We start from the raw sequence: 18,137 nt of genomic DNA, 5'->3' as shown, positions 1-18,137 counted from the left end.
CCCCCCCCCCCCCCCCCCACACACACACACACCCCATCCCCACACAAGGGTCCCAAAGGAACGGTCAAGGGCCCGCGCACAAGCGGAACACGGTGCGGCCAGCTCTCAGGCCGCTGGACGCCCAGAGGGCGACCGCCTCCCAGCCGCCTCCGGGACTCCATGGCAACTCGGGAGACCTGAGGCGCTAGCAGCAGTGGTTGCCTCCAGCCTTCCATATATGGGCTCACACCCGGCCCTCGTCAAAAGTCTGAGAATAACGACATGAATAATGCAGTGCTTCAGCGATCAATGACCATCCTCCCCGTCCTATGGCTCCGCCACACACGGGCCACCCGCACCAGTGTCGGCTGTGCAAGTGAAGAGGCAATCAGTGCGGTGATAAGAACCGAATAACCACCGTTACTCGGCCCTTCCAGTGCGCCTGGCACCATGCTAAGCGCCTAAGAGCCTTATCTCTTTCTCTGCATAACTAAGAGGTGGGGACTAGCAGTCCCCATTTTGCAGATAAGGAAACTGAGGTTTGAGGGAAATAAATGATGATCCCCAGAACACACACAGCAGATGAGTGGCCAAGCTGAGATCCCCACTCAAGCCATAACCACCCTCATGCCCTGAGATGGGCCACAGCTCCCAGAGGGCACCTAGGGGAGACTTCACTGCCGCTGGATATAGAGGAGGGTCTGGGCCGAGGCTGCCTGGAAAGGCCAGAAACCATTTTCTACTCAGGAAATGACTGCAAAGTGATGACTTAAAAGGACAAACCTGTCTTCTATTTGCCGGCATTAAAAATCCCAAATGCAGCCTGTCCCGGTCTCTCAGTCGGTTGGAGCATCATCCCGCACACCAAAAGGTTGTGGATTGGATCCCCAGTTGGGGTGCGTACAGGAGGCAACAGATTGATGTTTTTCTCTCTCTCTAAATCAAGTTTTAAAAACCAACATATCCTCGGGTGAGGATTTTTTTATATCCCAAATGTACAGTCTGTGGGCAAGTAACTCTTTGAGCCTTATCCTTATCTGTGAAATGGGTGCAACAGTAGAAACCCACACAATACTGAAGAGGATTAGAGGAAAGGATGCATATGAAACATGCTTTGCTTGGGGTCTGGCACACGGTAGTCAGTCCAAAAAGTACTAGATCTGATTAAGTCCAAGTCTCCTTTTTAACAGTGCACAATGGCCAGTTACTGGTGCACGATGGCCAGTTACTGGTGCACGATGGCCAGTTAATGGTGCACAATGGCCAGTTACTGGTGCACGATGGCCAGTTACTGGTGCACGATGGCCAGTTAATGGTGCACAATGGCCAGTTACTGGTTCACGATGGCCAGTTACTGGTGCACGATGGCCAGTTAATGGTTCACGATGGCCAGTTAATGGTGCACGATGGCCAGTTAATGGTGCACGATGGCCAGTTACCGGTGCACGATGGCCAGTTACCGGTGCACGATGGCCAGTTAATGGTGCATGATGGCCAGTTGTGCCGGGCAGTGGGGGCGAATGGTGCGGGACACTCCCAGAGTGAACAGTATTTACCACCGAGTGCCCTCTCCCTCCCAAGGCTGCTTGCTTGCTGAAACATCACCTCACCGGCTCAGAGGCAGAGCCAAGAGATGGCCTGGTGGGAGAAGGGGTAAGGCAGTTGCCCAGGTGACCGCCTGGCCGAGCAGCCCAGGCCGTGCATCACCCCTATAGCTGCCTGCCCGGTTCTGCTCCTATATCCCCACCGAGTAAAGCTGGCCAGGCCAAGGCTGCATGGATTGGAACACAAGAGGGCAGGGCAGGGCAGCCACCCACAGTCTGGCCTTTGAACACAGTGTCACATGGACACATGCCTGGGCAGTGAGGCCAATAAGAAGCTTTTTAATAAACACAGTTTTGATCGAGTCCCTCTTATGCTCAAAACCATGCCAGGCTTCTCTCCTCTAAGGGAAAGAGCCCTAACTCTTCAGTGCAACTCTCAACACCTTTGACAATAATGAGCCCCAACCTGCCTCTCCACAGTCTCCCTCCCAAGAAGCCTCCCTCCACCAGCCTTCCTCGGCCAGTTACCAGCCGCCTGTCTTCATGTCTGGCACCTCCTTCACCTCCCTCCTCTACCTGCCCACATCCAGGCATCCTTCAGGGCCACCAGCTCAGGGAAACCTAGGACACTGCCCCACGCCAAGGTTTCCATGGTATTCCGCACACCCACATACTTCTCTCCACTCTTCTCCTCCCACGACCTCTGTTGCCCAGGCAGTTTGGCACTAGAGGCTCCGCTGTCTATCTGGGAGGAGGCCCATCTCCATCCCAGGCTGGACCTTCCTCCTGGGTTCTAGGCCTCCAGGGAGTCTCCCCAGGGGGCCTCCCAGTCCCTTCCACTCAACCAAAGCCCGGCTCATCCTCTCCTGGCCTCCCTGCTGGTGATAGGATCTCGGTAAAGGGAATACCACCCACCAGCTGCCAAGCCATGTGCCTGGGAATCAGCGTTCACTCCTCCCTCTATGTCCATCCAAGTTCAGTCAATCTCCAAGTCAAGTGTTGCCCACTGATCTTGGAAATCTCCTCTGTATCCTCATGACCACCATCCTGTCCAGACCCCACCATCTCTCTGCCTACTCGTCTGCAGGGCCCCCTCCCGATCTCCTGGCTCCTGTCCTACCCCTGACCCCTCACCACATGCGTTCTTTGTGAATCCGGTCTGCCCCTGCCCACCTCTCTGGCTCCATCTCTCCCCCATAGCTTCTTTCAGTCCCTCCCACCCACCCGCCTCAGTGCTGGGATTTCAAAGACCTTAAACCATGTTTGATGTTTGGACCACTCCTGTCCGGGTCCTGCCACCACCAGCAACCTGGAGAACTCACATGGACCACGCACTCCCAGAAGCCTTCCCTGCAGCCCATGCTGGTCTGGGTGCCTCTCTTCAGGGTCCTCGTGGCACCCTGTCTCTCTCCCCATCAGGTCCTGACCCCTGGCGTCAAGACATCAGCCTTGGAGGCCTGTCAGAACCAGCAGGGAGCCTGCAGCCCCGCCCTCCCACCGCTGCAGCAAAAGGGCCTTGGGCCCACCTGCCCGCTCCACACCCGTGGCCCTGCCAGCACAGTGACACTGAGGAGGATGGGCGGGGACATTCAGCCCGTGCTGTGGGCAGAGAGCAGACAGTTTTGATTGTTAGGAAACACGAAAGGCAATGGGTTCGCCCTCATGGCTTCAATAATAACCACCACGATGATTAAGAATCGCCCTGGGGAGCACACACTCGGCCAGGTCTCACCTGGTTCTCACGGAGGCCCCGTCGTTTCACAGGAGAGGGTCTCAAGGGAAGCACAGGAAGTCTGAGGCCCTGCCCGGCTTCCTCCGGCATCAGCACAGGGCTGGGACTCAAGACCAGGCCCTTCTCCTGTCACTCAACATGAGGGAAGGGCTCCCATCCTTGAGGCCTACAGTCCCTTCCCCAACAGGAGCCAGAGTGAGATCACATGGCTTCTCTACTATCAGCTCCCACATGCGTCGGCCTCCCTGTGCCTCTTGACGCTCACCCTTGCACTCTCCCTCCTTCAAGCCAAAGCACACAGGGGTCACCCGTCTGTACGCGCCAAATCTGGTCCCACCTCAGGGCCTGGAACACATTCCCCAAGGGAATCACGCGGCAGAGACGGAAGGAAACTGAGGCCCGCCGTGTTTATTTACCAAAGAAGCCAGTGGCTGAGTCAGAATCTGCACCTGGACGGTCCCATCTCAGCAGAGCGCCCAGTTCTGTCCGGCCCCACGGAGAGCTGGGCAGCAATGCGACCCAGTGCCCAGACCAGCACCTGGCACAGGTGCCTCAAGAAACACTGGAGGAATGAAAATCACCTAATTGGAATCACAGCTGACAGAGCACCTCACACCTCTGCTCGCACCTGATTCATAAAACACTCGGCGGGAAGCCTCCCTGTCTCCGACTTTCTCGGGATGAGGGAATTGAAGGCTGGTGAGAGTCCCCCACCTGGGCCTGAGGTCGTCACTCTAAGGCAGTGATGGCGAACCTATGACACGCGTGTCAGAGGTGACACGCGAACTCATTTTTTTGGTTGATTTTTCTTTGTTAAATGGCATTTAAATATATAAGATAAATATCAAAAATATAAATCTTTGTTTTACTATGGTTGCAAATATCAAAAAATTTCTATATGTGACACGGCACCAGAGTTAAGTTAGGGTTTTTCAAAATGCTGACACGCCGAGCTCAAAAGGTTCGCCATCACTGGCCTAAGGGGCTGCTTTAAGCCATTCCGTTCTTTAAAGCTTGTGTTTTCTTTTAAAACTGCATGTACATTTTGCATCCTGACCACTGTAGCCAGTTCCTTGATGCCACTCATATATCTGTAGGGTTTTTTCTAAACAAAACTAACACTTTACATTTCTATTACTTGTTTTTAAAATGTCTTGTGAACAATTTTTAAGCATCCACAACAGGAAAGAGAGAGAGAGATAATGAACCCTCAGGCACCCATCACCCGAGTTACTTAATTTTTAAAAATCAAATTTACTGTGAAACTGCCTCTCCTATAGGAAGAAATCACAAGAGCTCTCATTAAATGTGAAAATTAAATGCTCATTTAATTTTTACATCCCTCCCTCTAAGAAATACAAACTAATATTCAGACGGGGATGTTAAGGAGGGTGAGGCCCAGTCACTGCTGGAAGTTAGAAGGGGCAGAGCCAGGAGTCGCCCAGACTGGCCAGTGACTGAAGCATGAACTTCACCTCCAGGGCCCCCATTTGTACAATGCGGATAAAAATCGTATTTTTCCCCCAGGACTGGAGGTGAAGTACGGCCTCTAAAACAAGTCAAGGACATGGGTCCACGCCCTCTTTCTTTTATACCTGAGCTTTGCATTAAAGTTGCACTGTTTCCAGAAGCTTCCCACTCCAGGTGAGGGAGGACAATGGTCCTCCCGTCATCCTCTCCCTCATCCGTTCTCATTCTTTCTCTCATAGACGTGTGCAGGCCTCTCACTGCGCTGGGACACGAAGTCTAACCAGACGTGGACCCAGCCCTCAAGGAGCCCCCAGCCTCAGTGGAAAGGAGAGAAACAGACAGGCATAACCATATGCAAGGCAGACCTTGACCCACACCCAGGCGTGCAAAACCTATTAGAAGAATGCTCTTGGCCTCACCTACCTCTGTCTCCTCCATCAGCAGCAAAGAGCAAGGTCCTGGAGGGTAGGGGGCAGGGAGCAGAGGGGCTAAGGGGTGTGGGTTTGGGAACTGGATCAAGCTTGGGTTTGAATCCCAGCTCCACCCCTTCCTAGCTGTGTGGTCTCGGGTGAGTCACCTACCCTCTCTGTTTCACTTATAAAAGTGGGTTGATAACACCCACACAGCAGAGCCCTTGGAGCATAACATCAGTTAATGCTTAAACCAGTTTCTTCAATCAAGGAAGCTTGCCACCAGCTGGCCACTGCCACCAGCTATTACTCATCACCGGCTCCAGTAACGAAGCCCAGCCCCTGAGGGAGGCCGAAGCTTTGCACGAGTGTCCGACGTTCCCGGGAGGATGTTTCTCTTAACTAACCTCTCCTTGGAAAGTCTGTAAATTTGGAAAATAAATAAAATAAAAGATAAAACTTCTCAGCCTTCCCTACTCAGCTGGGCAAGGGGTGTCAGCCGCGTGTGAAAAGAACAGTCTGGTGGTCAGTGGCGCGAGGACAAAGATGCCCTCCTGTTCCCCAGCCCCGTGCTGGCACCCGTGCCATGATCCTGCAGCAAACCCACGGGCAGTGAGGCTGGGGTGGCCGGAGTGAAAGCTTCAGACTCAGGCCCCCTGGTCCTGGCTAGCCGCTCCCTGGGGCCTCCTCCTGGGTTGTTAAGGACCAGGAAGGAGACCTGGCACAGGCAGGCACTTGGTTAACGTGGTTACCACTATGTCAGTGGGACAAGCACCGACTGGTCTCAGGCTCTGCCACATACTGCTGTGTGGCGTTGGGCAGGTCACCCAGCCTCTCTGATGCCCAGTCTCCCCATTTGTATAATGTGGATAAATAGCCTGTTTATCTCCCCCCCCCCCCCCCCACCCCCGGCCGCCGCCCCGGCCTGTCACAGATCTGGAGCAGATCCCAGCTTTGCCCTTCTGAGTCTGTGGTCTTAATTGCTCTGAGCCTTACATTCCTCATCTGTGAGATGGGAATGATTTTTGCACCCACCTCCCAGTGCGGCCGTGAAGATGCAAGGAGGCCATGTGTGCGGAATGCCTGGCTCGGGGCCGGCACATAAGGGCTCAGTGATAGAGAACGGATGCTCCGAGGGGAAGAAGGACTGTAACACTGGGATTCCTCATCATCACCATCACCATCATCATCGTCACTGTCATCATCCGTTCCTTTCTGTGTCTGCTTATGTTATGCTGAACAATAAGCCCAGCTCTGGACTTGGGGTACTTCATTTCACCTTCCCAAGAGAGCAGGCCTCATGCACAGGATGGGGAACAGCCCCTCTGGACGGCTCAGTGGGTGCCCGAGCCAGGCCCCACCTGACAGGCGTCTGCTACTTGCAATTTAGTCGCAATGGCTACACAGCCAGGTGATGGCCCAAAACTGCTCCCCAAAGCCTCCCCACGCTGACAGGGAGGTGGGAAGAGGAGAAGGAGGAGGAAGCGGGCTCCTCCATAATAAGCCTGCACCTGGACAGCCTGCACCTGTAAAATGGGGAGAAACACAGTCCCCGAACCCCGGCTCACCATGAGGCTGGGACGTGCTAATGTCCGGGTAAGGTCAGAGGGAGTTATTTATCTTACCCCCTCCCCCAAAAAGTTTGCCATTTTCTTCATTTACTATTTTCTCTGGTGTCTTCATGAGGTTCTAAGGTTGAAGCAAGAGGAGACATTTGTTAAAAATCACAATGTTAAGCTTAAAAAGTTAAGTTTCTGTTTTTTAGAATCAAAGCAATTTGAGGATATAAAGGACTATGGATGAAGAAATCGGTGGCATAAGGTGATCCAACCAGCATAGGAATGTGTGTGTGTGTGTGTGTGTGTGTGTGTGTGTGTTTCTCAAAGACCAGAGCTAAATACACGAAAACCACAGAGAAATATCACCAAGAAGAATCTAAACAGTTACACAAGGACATGAAAAGTCATGAACCTTGTCAGTACCGCATACTCATATGCATGCAGTGAAACTCTTGTTCAACGGGGTAAATTAGAAAACCAGGCAACAACACCATCTAACGATGACATGATTGTGTTTAGAGCTATACTTTCACACCTACGCAGATAATGCCATCATTAACTAAGTCGCTTCACACTTGGGGAAATCATATGGGAATATTAAAAACACTTTGATCAATTAACCCTTCTCTTAGAAATTATTCTATGCCAATGGGAAAGACTCTCATTATCCATGTATTATTGAATGATATTTTATGCAAGGAGTACAACTGAATAAAATGACGAATATGAAAATGTCCCAATATGACATGAAAAGAGGCTGGAAAAGTGTGTGCACATAATGAGCAGTGTTACTAAATGGAGCCGCACATGGACAGGTGCTGGACAGCAGAAACATCAAGTTGGGCTCAGTGAAGGGAAAGCGAGGGAGGCTTTAGTCCTTTCCGATTCCCTTTCGGGCTGTATCCATTCTTTCTCTCTCCCTCTTCCTCTAAACTCTGCCAGGAGATGGCCCCTGGCAGGGCGGGGAGCTGCCTCCTGCCTCCACCACTATTTCCACTGCCTCTCGCCATTTCATTTGGTTCCTAAATCCTGTGACTGTTTCTCCAAACTGCAGCTCCCAAAACAAACTGGCGGTGTGCGTGAGATCAGAAGGCCAACAAGCTCCAGCAAATACCTCATCAGAGCAAACACATTCCACTATGTGCTGGGGCCAAGGAATTGCACATTCGGACACGAAATGTCAGGCCCCACAGAAGGTCCTCTGAGGAGCCGTCTGTGAGCTCAAAACCGCCACCCTCCACCTACTTGCTGTGGTAAAGCTCACAAGGCCTGCGGCCACCCCTCAGCCTCTCCTGGGTCACATGCCCCTTTGGAAATCAGACAAGTATTCAGAGTTTGCAAACCATTTTGAAGAGTTCATAGATCTAGGTGGTGGGACTTCCTCCCTCCCTCCCTCCCTTCCTTCCTTCACTTATATATGCGCTAAAATAAGCAAGTAGTAAGGGCATAATATTGTACCAGGCCAGGAGGATAAACAATGGTGGGAAAACATGGTCCCCGCCCTGAAGACCCAACTCTGAGGATAGACAAAAACAAGAAAATACAACTTCCAGTGACTTGCAATTGGGCTGGTCCAGGTACCAAGCGCCAATATCAAGAGGTAATGTTTACTGAGCACTTACTAGATGCCAAGGACATCTCTAGGCCCTCTCAGCCTATATGGAGCACGTAACTCGTTATGGATTACTGTGAGTTGTGTTTAATCCACTTAATCTCCCAGCATCCTTGGAGGAAGGAAATAGTATTATCTTGTTACAGATGAGGAAACTGAGGGAAAGAAAAAATTCGACATTGTGCCTTTTTCAAGGCCAGTCAGCAAAGATGTTAGAGACCTGGGATCCCACCCGCACTCAGGCTGGTGACCAAGCCACCTCCGTCCGCCCGCGTGGCTCACCCCAGGCAGGGGGGGCTCTCCGTGCAGACAGGTGCATGGTGTTGTGGGTGAGGCCTGTGACCCTGCGCTGGGCTCATAGCGGGAGCCTCGCAGGGAGAAGCAGCCCTCCCGTGGGCTGACCCTTCTAGGTCCTGAGTGACAGGGCCCAGATGGGGAACTGCTCCCTTAGGACCACACTGATGCACCTGTGTGGACAGCCTGGCTCCTCCCCCCGGATCACCCACCCTCCCTGCAAACACCCCTTCCCTCCAACAGCAAAGGGTAACAGGGAGATTCGGAGTTAGACTCACCACATGCACACACACTGGATGAGGTTGCACACAGACAAAGTCCATTAAGAGACAGGCTGTCTTTTAGGCTAAAACCAGGGAGAAAGAAAGGCAGTGGATAGAGGTCCAGTCACAGTCCAGGCCCAGAGTCGATATCCTGCTGTGTGACTTCGGCATTTCTTGGTACCTCAGTTTCTACATCTATGATATGGGGGTAATAACTGTACCTGCTTTACAGGAATGTTATGAAGATCAAATGGGTTAATGCATGTGTGGAGAACAGTGGCTGGCACATAGTAAGTGCCAATAGATGTCAGCGACTATTGATTATAGACTGAGTGATTATATGAATATATTCACCTATCCAGATAAATGCAAATCAAATACATGTATTATCTACAACATGCAGTGAAAAACTGGAAGGGAAGACGCAAACATATTAATAGTGACGATCTCTGCATAGTAAGATCATGAGTGATTTTTTTCATTACTTCTCTTCCCCCCTTTTTAAACAGATACAAGGTGGGGCAAAAGTCAGTTTACAGTTCCTCATATGGAAAATAACACAATCATTAACTAAAAATAATAATACAAGAATAAACTGTTTCAAATACTCACAACTCTAAGTATTGCCCTACCCAATATGTTTTTCTTTTATAATCAGAATAAAATCAACAGGGAAATCTTTAAAATCAACAAAAGTGAGCAGGTGGTTAGGCAGAGGATGGGATGAGAAAGGCAGGCCTCAATGCTGGGCTCTAACACCACGCAAGGGAGGGGGGCCTGGATTTGTGGATTTCGGTCTCTTTGAAAACCTCCACCCAAGTCATCCTGCAAATCGATGCCCAAGTCCCATCTTCTGAGAACGTTGCTAATTCTGCCCCTTCTCACCCCACACTTGGTCCTTTTCTCTGCACGTGTCCAGGCCTCCTCGAGGCACTGCCTTACAACTTCAGTGGCCAGTTATGACCCGCCCACTATGCGCCAGGTCCTGAGACGGCCTCTTTAGTGGGTGATCTCTTATATCTGTTCCAGAGCGAGAGGATGACTTGCCCAGGGCTGCTCTTACTAGACAGCTCCATGCTACATAGTAGAGGTCAGGGGTTACTGGAATATGGTTGGGGGCCATGAGAGGGAGTTTCTATTTCCGATTATAATCCTTCTTGTGCATAATTTCGGCATCAACTGTGTGTAAATATGCTTGTGTGGACATGTGTGCATGTGTGTGTGTGTGAAAGAGGGGGAGAGAGAGGAAGAGAGAGAGGAGATATTTATAAAATATTTTTTCAGACTCTGAGAATAGATAGCAACACTTGCTTGAGTGTTTCAAAGAATCAGAGAAACTGAATTTAAAGTAAAAAAAAATTAAGGGGATGGACTCAGATAAGTAAAAAAGACAAGAGTCTGACCCTGTGTTCAGGATGAAGGCCCAGGCTGATTCTAGATCCTTGCTCCTCAGCACAGCATCCTGGGAGTTCAGGGCAGAAGGCACTTTGGAGGGACTTTGTTAAAACCTTCTGCTCCAGGCAGAGACCCCTTCTCCTGCAGCCCCGGCAGCCAGTTTGTTAAAATGCCTCCCTGGATGGGACCTGATATCTTGGATAGCACATTCCCCCATCTCTGAGTGGTGTCAGCAAGCTCTTCCCCTCATTGTTGAAATGTCTTCTCCATCGTGTCAGAGCCTGGAGCTTAGAACCTGGGATCTAGAGAATCTGACAGACTGGATTCCCAGCAACCCTCTGACTAGCTGGTGTGATCTTGGGCAAGTCACTGGGCATCTCTGGGAGCCTTCACCTTGGCCCCAGCTCAGACAAGCTCGTCCTTTCCTCTCTAGGTGGTTTGTCTCTACGCTCAGCAGTGATCTGTGTACGTGTGCCCTGCGCCAGCTTAGGGACAGCAGTGTGTCAAGTCACCTCTAACACAGCTGCAGGCTTAAGGTTGATGGTGACAGGGGACCAAAAACTGCATCCTGTGTTGGGAGGGGTGGCATTACCAATTTAGTAATTCATCCTGAACCTATGCACAGTGGAAACTTGAGGCTTTTGAATGGATTTATTTTTTGCTATCTCATGGCACATGTGAGCCAGGAAGTCAATGACCTTTTAGCTCATATTTTTAAATAAAATACTTTCAAATGACACCAATAAAACATGGTTGTTTTCAAACAACATACCAATAAACATAAAAAAGAAAATGAAAGTCTTCTGGGAACACACCACCCAGAGGTGACATTCTGAGGGTGGTCTCACAGAGCTCTTACACATGTTACGTCGGTCTGTATAGCATGATAGAATTCAGTCTCTGCAAGCCCACAGGGCCTGGCTTCCCAGAATCTGGGTGGAACTGCCCCCAGCTGGGTGGAGCTGGGGACCCTCCATCCAGGGCTTTGGCCCTGGGCAAAGACAGAGCTGGCTCCTGTCCCAACTTGGGGCCACCTCCAGGCAGACACAAAGGGGCCATTTTTCTTTCCCTCGCGGACACAGTGTGCTCCGAACTGGGAGTTTTTCTGGGTTATGAGATTCAACTCAACTGGAAAAGATCATCTGAGGTTTCCCAAGAAAGTCAGATGTAAAGAGCCTACACTGAAGCTTTATTTTTGTCCAAAATAATCATGAATTATGAAAGCCATTGGGTGGAAGCTCAGGGAAACAGCAGGCTTTTGTGGAGAAAGAAAAAGCGTGGGTGAGATCTAGATGCTGATAAGACTGTTGAAAAGACTCTGAAAGGACCATTGAGTTTTGGGAAGGGCCCAGCGATGAGCCTCTCTCACTTCCCTGTATCCTCTATGGGGCATTCCTGATGGGTAATCTGTGACAGAGGGCACAGATGAGTTGATGTTAGGATTTGCCCAGTGCCAGGTCTGTGGCTCACAGGACCCCCCAGAGGTCATCTGTCAAGGCTGCCAAGGAACTGATGAATTCCTTTATAACCCACTTTCATCTGATGGCACTACCCTATGAAAGCCATAACTACAAATGGATTTACACTTAGACCACAATCCTACATCTAGGAATCTACCTACAAATATGAAATAACAATGCAAAAAGGTAGGATTGCTTGTAATTGCAAAATACTAGAAAAAAACACAAGTAGTCACTCAGGGACTATTTGAATATTAACTATGGCACATCTATTCAAGGAAAGTCTAGGTAGCCATGGAATGAAGAAAATCCCTATGAATTTACATGGAACAATTTCCAGGATATATATGATTAAGTACAATAAGCCAAATACAAGAGCCTATACAATGTAACCTACATTTTGCGTAAGAAAGGGGAAATATTCATATAAATGTATGCTTAGTTTTGCAAAAAGAAATACAAGGGCAATAAACAAGAAGCTAATAAAAGTGTGGGACAAGGTGAAGAGGATGGCGGTGAGACATCTATGGATTTACCTTTCTACATAGTTTTGATTTGGAGAGCTTTATATATCCAAAAATAAATTAAATCCAAAGGATTTTTAAAAAGCAAACCCTAAACTTCACATAAATAGAAGCAAATCAACCTTATTGTGTATCCTGAGTGGTAGGTATATGATCACACAGAGAAAATCATTAATTCAAGTAAATTTGAACATAGTATTCTAACTGTATATCTTTTTAAATTTTTTTAATTAAATTTGTTGGGGTGACATTGGTTAACAGTATCATATAGGTTATATATCTTTAATATGACATTTTCTAATGATAAAAAGGACTACCTTGAACTTAATGTAGTAGGTTTGTTGTTGGTAGACGTATTGGTGGCATAATTCTGAAACTTTTTTGTGTGGGTATTGAAGGATAGGACAAATGAACAAATATCTGATGTGGTTGGGGACCAAGGTTTTGACTGTAAAGAGGGAAGATATAAATATCAATTGGGGAAGGTGAAGAAAAACTTATCTATATGTATAAAAGCCTAAGCGACTATTATGGTGGAATGACTGAAACGACCAGTTGCTATGACGCACACTGAGCAGGCAAGCTGGTGAGCAGTTAGGGGCGAGCAGGAAGGAGGTAGGTGAGCAGTTAGGGGCAAGTGGTCCCGGATTGCGAGAGGGGTGTCCGACTGCCGGATGTCCGATTGCTGGGATCGGGCCTAAACAGTCAGAAATCCCCCGAGGGGTCTCGGATTGTGAGAGGGTGCAGGCCAAGCTGAGGGACCCCTTCCCCTGTGCACAAATTTTGTGCACCGGGCCTCTAGTGTTATTATATTTGAATTAGGTATGTTGATGCATACTTGTGGCTCGGTGGTTGGGTGTGAACCCATGAACCAGGAGGTCACAGTTCGGTTCCTGGTTGGAGTGCATGCCCGGGGATCAAGACTGCAACCAAAGTGCCTTCCCTTGACCAGGAATCCAACCTGCACCCCCTCTGTCCACGGGCCGATGCTCTAACCCAGCGGTTCTCAACCTGTGGGTCGCGACCGCTTTGGGGTTGAACGACCTTTTCACAGGGGTCGCCCAAATACATCCTGCATATCAGATATTTACATTACGATTCATAACAGTAGCAACATTACAGTTGTGAAGTAGCAACAAAAATAATTTTATGGTTGGGGGTCACCACAACATGAGGAACTGTATTAAAGGGTCGTGGCATTAGGAAGGTTGAGAACCACTGCTCTAACCACTAAGAAAACCGATTTGGGCCATAATAATATTTTTTTTTTAATATATTTTATTGATTTTTTACAGAGAGGAAGGGAGAGAGATAGAGAGTTAGAAACATCGATGAGAGAGAAACATCGATCAGCTGCCTCCTGCACACCCCCTACTGGGGATGTGCCCACAACTCAGGTACATGCCCTTGACCGGAATCGAACCTGGGACCTTTCAGTCTGCAGGCCGACGCTCTATCCACTGAGCCAAACCGGTTTCGGCCATAATACTATTTTTAAAAATAAAAGATGTTTATAGAAAAAGAAAAGAAGGGGCCTAGCTGGTGTGGCTCAGTGGCTGAGCATCGACCTATGAACCAGGAGGTCATGGTTTGATTCCCGGTCAGGGCATATACCCGGGTTGCAGGCTTGATCCCTGGTGTGGGGCATGCAAGAAGCAGCCAATCAATGATTCTCTCTCATCACTGATGTTTCTATCTCTCACTCCCTCTCCCTTGCTCTCTGACATTAATAAAATTATATTTAAAAAGAAAAGAGGAAAGAAAGACTAAAGGTATTAACTGGTGTTGGCTGTGTTATTCTTGTAGTTTATCTGTAAGGTTAAGAATTTTCAAGATTAAAACATGAAGGGATCACTACAAAAATATTCATGTCTGGTGATGGATAATTAACTAACCTACTTGTGGTAAACATTGTGCAATATGTTCATATATTAAATCATCACATTGTACACCTTAATCTTACCCACTATTATATGCCAATTATATCTCAGTAAAACCAGGGGTGAAATAAAATATCCAATTTTTAAAACTTGAAGTGAAAAAGAAACATGAGCACAGGGAAGGCTATACCAGTAAGATGCTGAGAAGTGGGTCGGAAGAGCTCCAGTAGCCAGTTGTCCCCAGTAAGGGGATAGCGCTGGCTGCGGAGGGCTCGCAGGGTAACACCCCCCAGCTCTCTGCAGTCCGCCTTCTCCCTTCCACAGAAATCAACTCATCCCCCCTGCCTGGGTCTGTCCTCGTTCAGAACTGAAAGGCTTGCATCCCAAGAGCGCCCTCTGTCCCGGGCAAACCGGGAGGGTTGGTCACTCCAGCTGGGAGCAAACTGGCTGCTGGGCTGTAAAGAGCCAAAATGTGCTCAGGGTGAGACTGTACCCCCTCCAGACACCGCTGCCCAGACCCCAGGATCAGAGGGCCTGAGAAAGGGGCACTTCCTGCCTGGCTGCATCTTCAGACAAGGCCGCCCCCACCCTCGGCCCCTCGGCATGCCTGCCTGATGTCCCTGCACAAGACATCACAGCCCCAGAGGTTCGGAAGGCCTGCAAATGGCATCACACAGTAACCCAGGTCGCCACGTCCTCCCGCGGCTCCATCAGCCTGGCCGGGCTCAGGGGAGTCCTCTTCTCTTAATCATGTTTCTCTTCAGAACCACTCTTGCTAGGAGCAAGGGATGCCACTCACAAATCTCGGGTTCAAATGATGTCTCACCTGTTCTCACCTCGTTGCTTGATGTACTAACAGTTTTGTTCGGGGACTTCCTTTAAATAATGTGCCAGAGACTTAAAAAGAAAAAAGCTCACCCTGGCACATTCGGATCCCCAGGGAAATGCTGGGTTTGCAGCCACAAGGCATCCCCAGGAAGATCCATCAGGATGACAGCGGACCTGGTAGGGACCTGGAGAGCTGCAGAGCCCTGGAGGCTGAGGGCGGGGACACGGCTGTGGTCTGTCCCCAGCTCTGACCCTGAGGCCTCTGGGGCTGGAGACAGGGCACCCGGCTGGTTCTAGAGAATCCTGAGGTGTCTGCTCCATAGTGTCTCCTCTCCTGACCAACCTGGAGGGAAAACTGGCCTGGGAGACACAGGCGCTGGAAGGAGGCAGCGTAGAAGCAAGCAGAGGACAGGGGCCCTAGCTGGTTTGGCTCACTGGATAGAGCATCGGCCTGGGGACTGAAGGGTCCCAGGTTCGATTCCGGTCAAGGGCATGTACCTTGGTTGCAGACACATCCCCAGTAGGGGGTGTGCAGGAGGCAGCTGATTGATGTTTCTCTCTCATCGATGTTTATAACTCTCTATCCCTCTCCCTTCCTCTCTGTAAAAAATAAATAAAATTATTTTTTTAAAAAAAAGCAGAGGACAGGGGCCTGCACTGGGCGGGCCACACTGGCAGAGGGCCGCCCGGGAGAAGGCGGATGCGCTGATACTCTCCCTGGTTCCAGACCACCTCCCCCACCTTGTACCCTCCCGACCACTGATTGGCAGAGCTCTGTCCCCAAGGCAAGGCCGACAGGAGCTGGTGCTGCTCCTCCTCTCACCCGTCACCACCCACAGCTCTGTCTCCGCCTGGACTCGAGGCTGTTAACAAAGGAGCTCTCGGCCAGCTCTAGGCTCCCCCTGCTCTGGGGCAGCCTCTCTTGGCTGAATATTCCCTAACTGCACCCCCTTTCAAAAGGGAGCAGCTACCTCTTTAACTGTCGTGAACATTTTGGCAGTTCCTCAAAAAGTGAAACAGAACTCTCAAATGACCCAGCAATCCCACTCCTAGGTACATAGTGAGAAAACAGAAAAGTGGTTTTCTCACAACTGTTCTGAGCAGCACGACGCCCAGTAGCCAAAAGGTGGAGACAGCCCCAAAGTCCATCAGTAACGGATGGATCACCAGGATGTAGCTTATCCACACTACGGAATGCCATTCAGACGTAAGAAGGAACAGAGTTCTGACATATGCCACCACATGGGTGAACCCAGAAAACACCATGTAATGAAAGAACCAGACACCAAAGGACCAACTGCATGTTTCCACTGACATGAGACATCCAGAGGAGGCGAATCCAGAGAGACAGAAAGCAGACGAGCGGTTGCCAGGGCTGGGGAGAGGGAGAATAGGGCGACTGCTAATGGGTACGGAAACCCTGAAATTTGATCGTGGTGGTGGCTGCACAAGGGAGTGAACATCCCAAACCCCCACTGAGTGTGCACTTCAAGCTGGTGACTTTCATGTCATGTTCATGATGCTTACATTTCTGTGAAGCAGTCCGCTGGGGTCACCATGACTGTGACCCCAGTACAGCTGCTGGTCCAGGCAGGCTTATTCTTCTAGAGCAGTGGTTCTCAACCTTCTGGCCCTTTAAATACAGTTCCTCATGTTGTGACCCAACCATAAAATTATATTTCGTTGCTACTTCATAACTGTAATGTTGCTACTGTTATGAATTGTAATGTAAATATCTGATATGCAGGATGGTCTTAGGTGACCCCTGTGAAAGGGTCGTTCGACCGCCAAAGGGGTCGCGACCCACAGGTTGAGAACCGCTGTTCTAGATCATCTTTACGGTCCCCATGCTGACCTCTCTCGTCCGCACTGGCCTGTCCTACGGGGGCTTGCAGATTCTCTCCCGCCCCAAATTCCCCTGCGTTTCGGGGAGCAGACTTAGGGGACAGATTTGGAGTGAATGATGGGGGCGTATCCAGCAGAGCACACCAAGACATACTAGGAGGTCCGACCATCAGCATCTCTGTTCCTGGATATTTCCTGGCCCAGCACCCACAGGGTCTCCTCTCCGACCAACCAACCTTCCCCTTTCAACAGTCGCCAACCTCCTACAGCCGTGATGGAGAACCTTTTGAGCTCGGCGTGTCAGCATTTTGAAAAACCCTAACTTAACTCTGGTGCCGTGTCACATATAGAAATTTTTTGATATTTGCAACCATAGTAAAACAAAGATTGATATTTATTTTATATATTTAAGTGCCATTTAACAAAGAAAAATCAACCAAAAAAATGAGTTCGCGTGTCACCTCTGACACGCGTGTCATAGGTTCGCCATCACTGTCCTACAGGGAAAACTCTCCATGCTGGACCTTTGAGCCTCCTCCTCACATTCAAAGACGCCTCGAGTGGCCCCAGTGTCCCATCTTACAGGCCTCTCCGTCCCTCCCTGCTCTGGTGTTACCCTCAGCCTCTTCCCCAGTTAAGGAGATGGTGGCTCAGAGAGAGGCAAGTTACCCAGCTACCAAGAGTGGGGTGGGGTCTCCAACACAGACCCTTGTGGCCTCCCATTCTGGGGACTGGGGCTTGGGGTGAAGGGTCCCCATTTTGAGGACTAGGGCTTAGGGCGGTCAAAGCACCAGGAACATGCCCTGGGAGTCGTGTTCGCCTGTCCGGCTGTGACTTTTACTGGGAATGAAGCTGTCAGGAAGATTTGCACAGCCTCCCCCTCCAACCCCCAACCTGCTTGGCTCGGGGCTGCTGGGCGATCAATCCGCTATCTAAACCCGGGACGCAGAAGCCATTCATGGCTCTGAAACATGCTAATTAGGTTCTGGCAATCGAGCCAATAAATTAGAGCAAAACAGCTATTGATTCAGTTATCAACGTTCGTGGAGACGCTCAAAGCAGCACTCCAAAGGCGACAGGGAGAAAATAAACACCCCAGAAGCCCACTGACTCTCTGAAGGTTGTGTTTTCAGAGCTATTTTTTTTTTTTTTTTTGAGAAAATGCCGGTTCAGGGAAGACATCTTAACAAGTGCAGGCCTCTGCTCCTCCTGCTTCAACCCCGCTCCATCTCAAGGACGCTCCGACAGTGCCAGTGCCCGGGAGAAAGCTAGAGGTGGGTGGCCGCACAGCAGGGGGGGGGGGCCACACAGGCGGCAGTAGCCAGAGCCCAGGGGAGCTGAG

The 18,137-nt window shown here is 50.0% G+C and overlaps 1 protein-coding gene across 5 annotated transcripts in view; it reads right to left on the bottom strand.

Moving 5' to 3' along the window:
* Positions 1-18,137, bottom strand: part of HSPA12A (heat shock protein family A (Hsp70) member 12A) — a 110,955-nt gene that overhangs the window by 51,934 nt on the left and 40,884 nt on the right. The gene's annotated exons all lie outside the window — the stretch shown is intronic.

The sequence above is a fragment of the Myotis yumanensis genome, unplaced genomic scaffold, assembly GCF_028538775.1.
Source record: "Myotis yumanensis isolate MYYU_CA2020_CCGP unplaced genomic scaffold, mMyoYum1.0.hap1 SCAF_13, whole genome shotgun sequence".
NCBI lineage: Eukaryota > Metazoa > Chordata > Mammalia > Chiroptera > Vespertilionidae > Myotis > Myotis yumanensis.
This window is presented reverse-complemented; position numbering and strand designations above follow the sequence as displayed.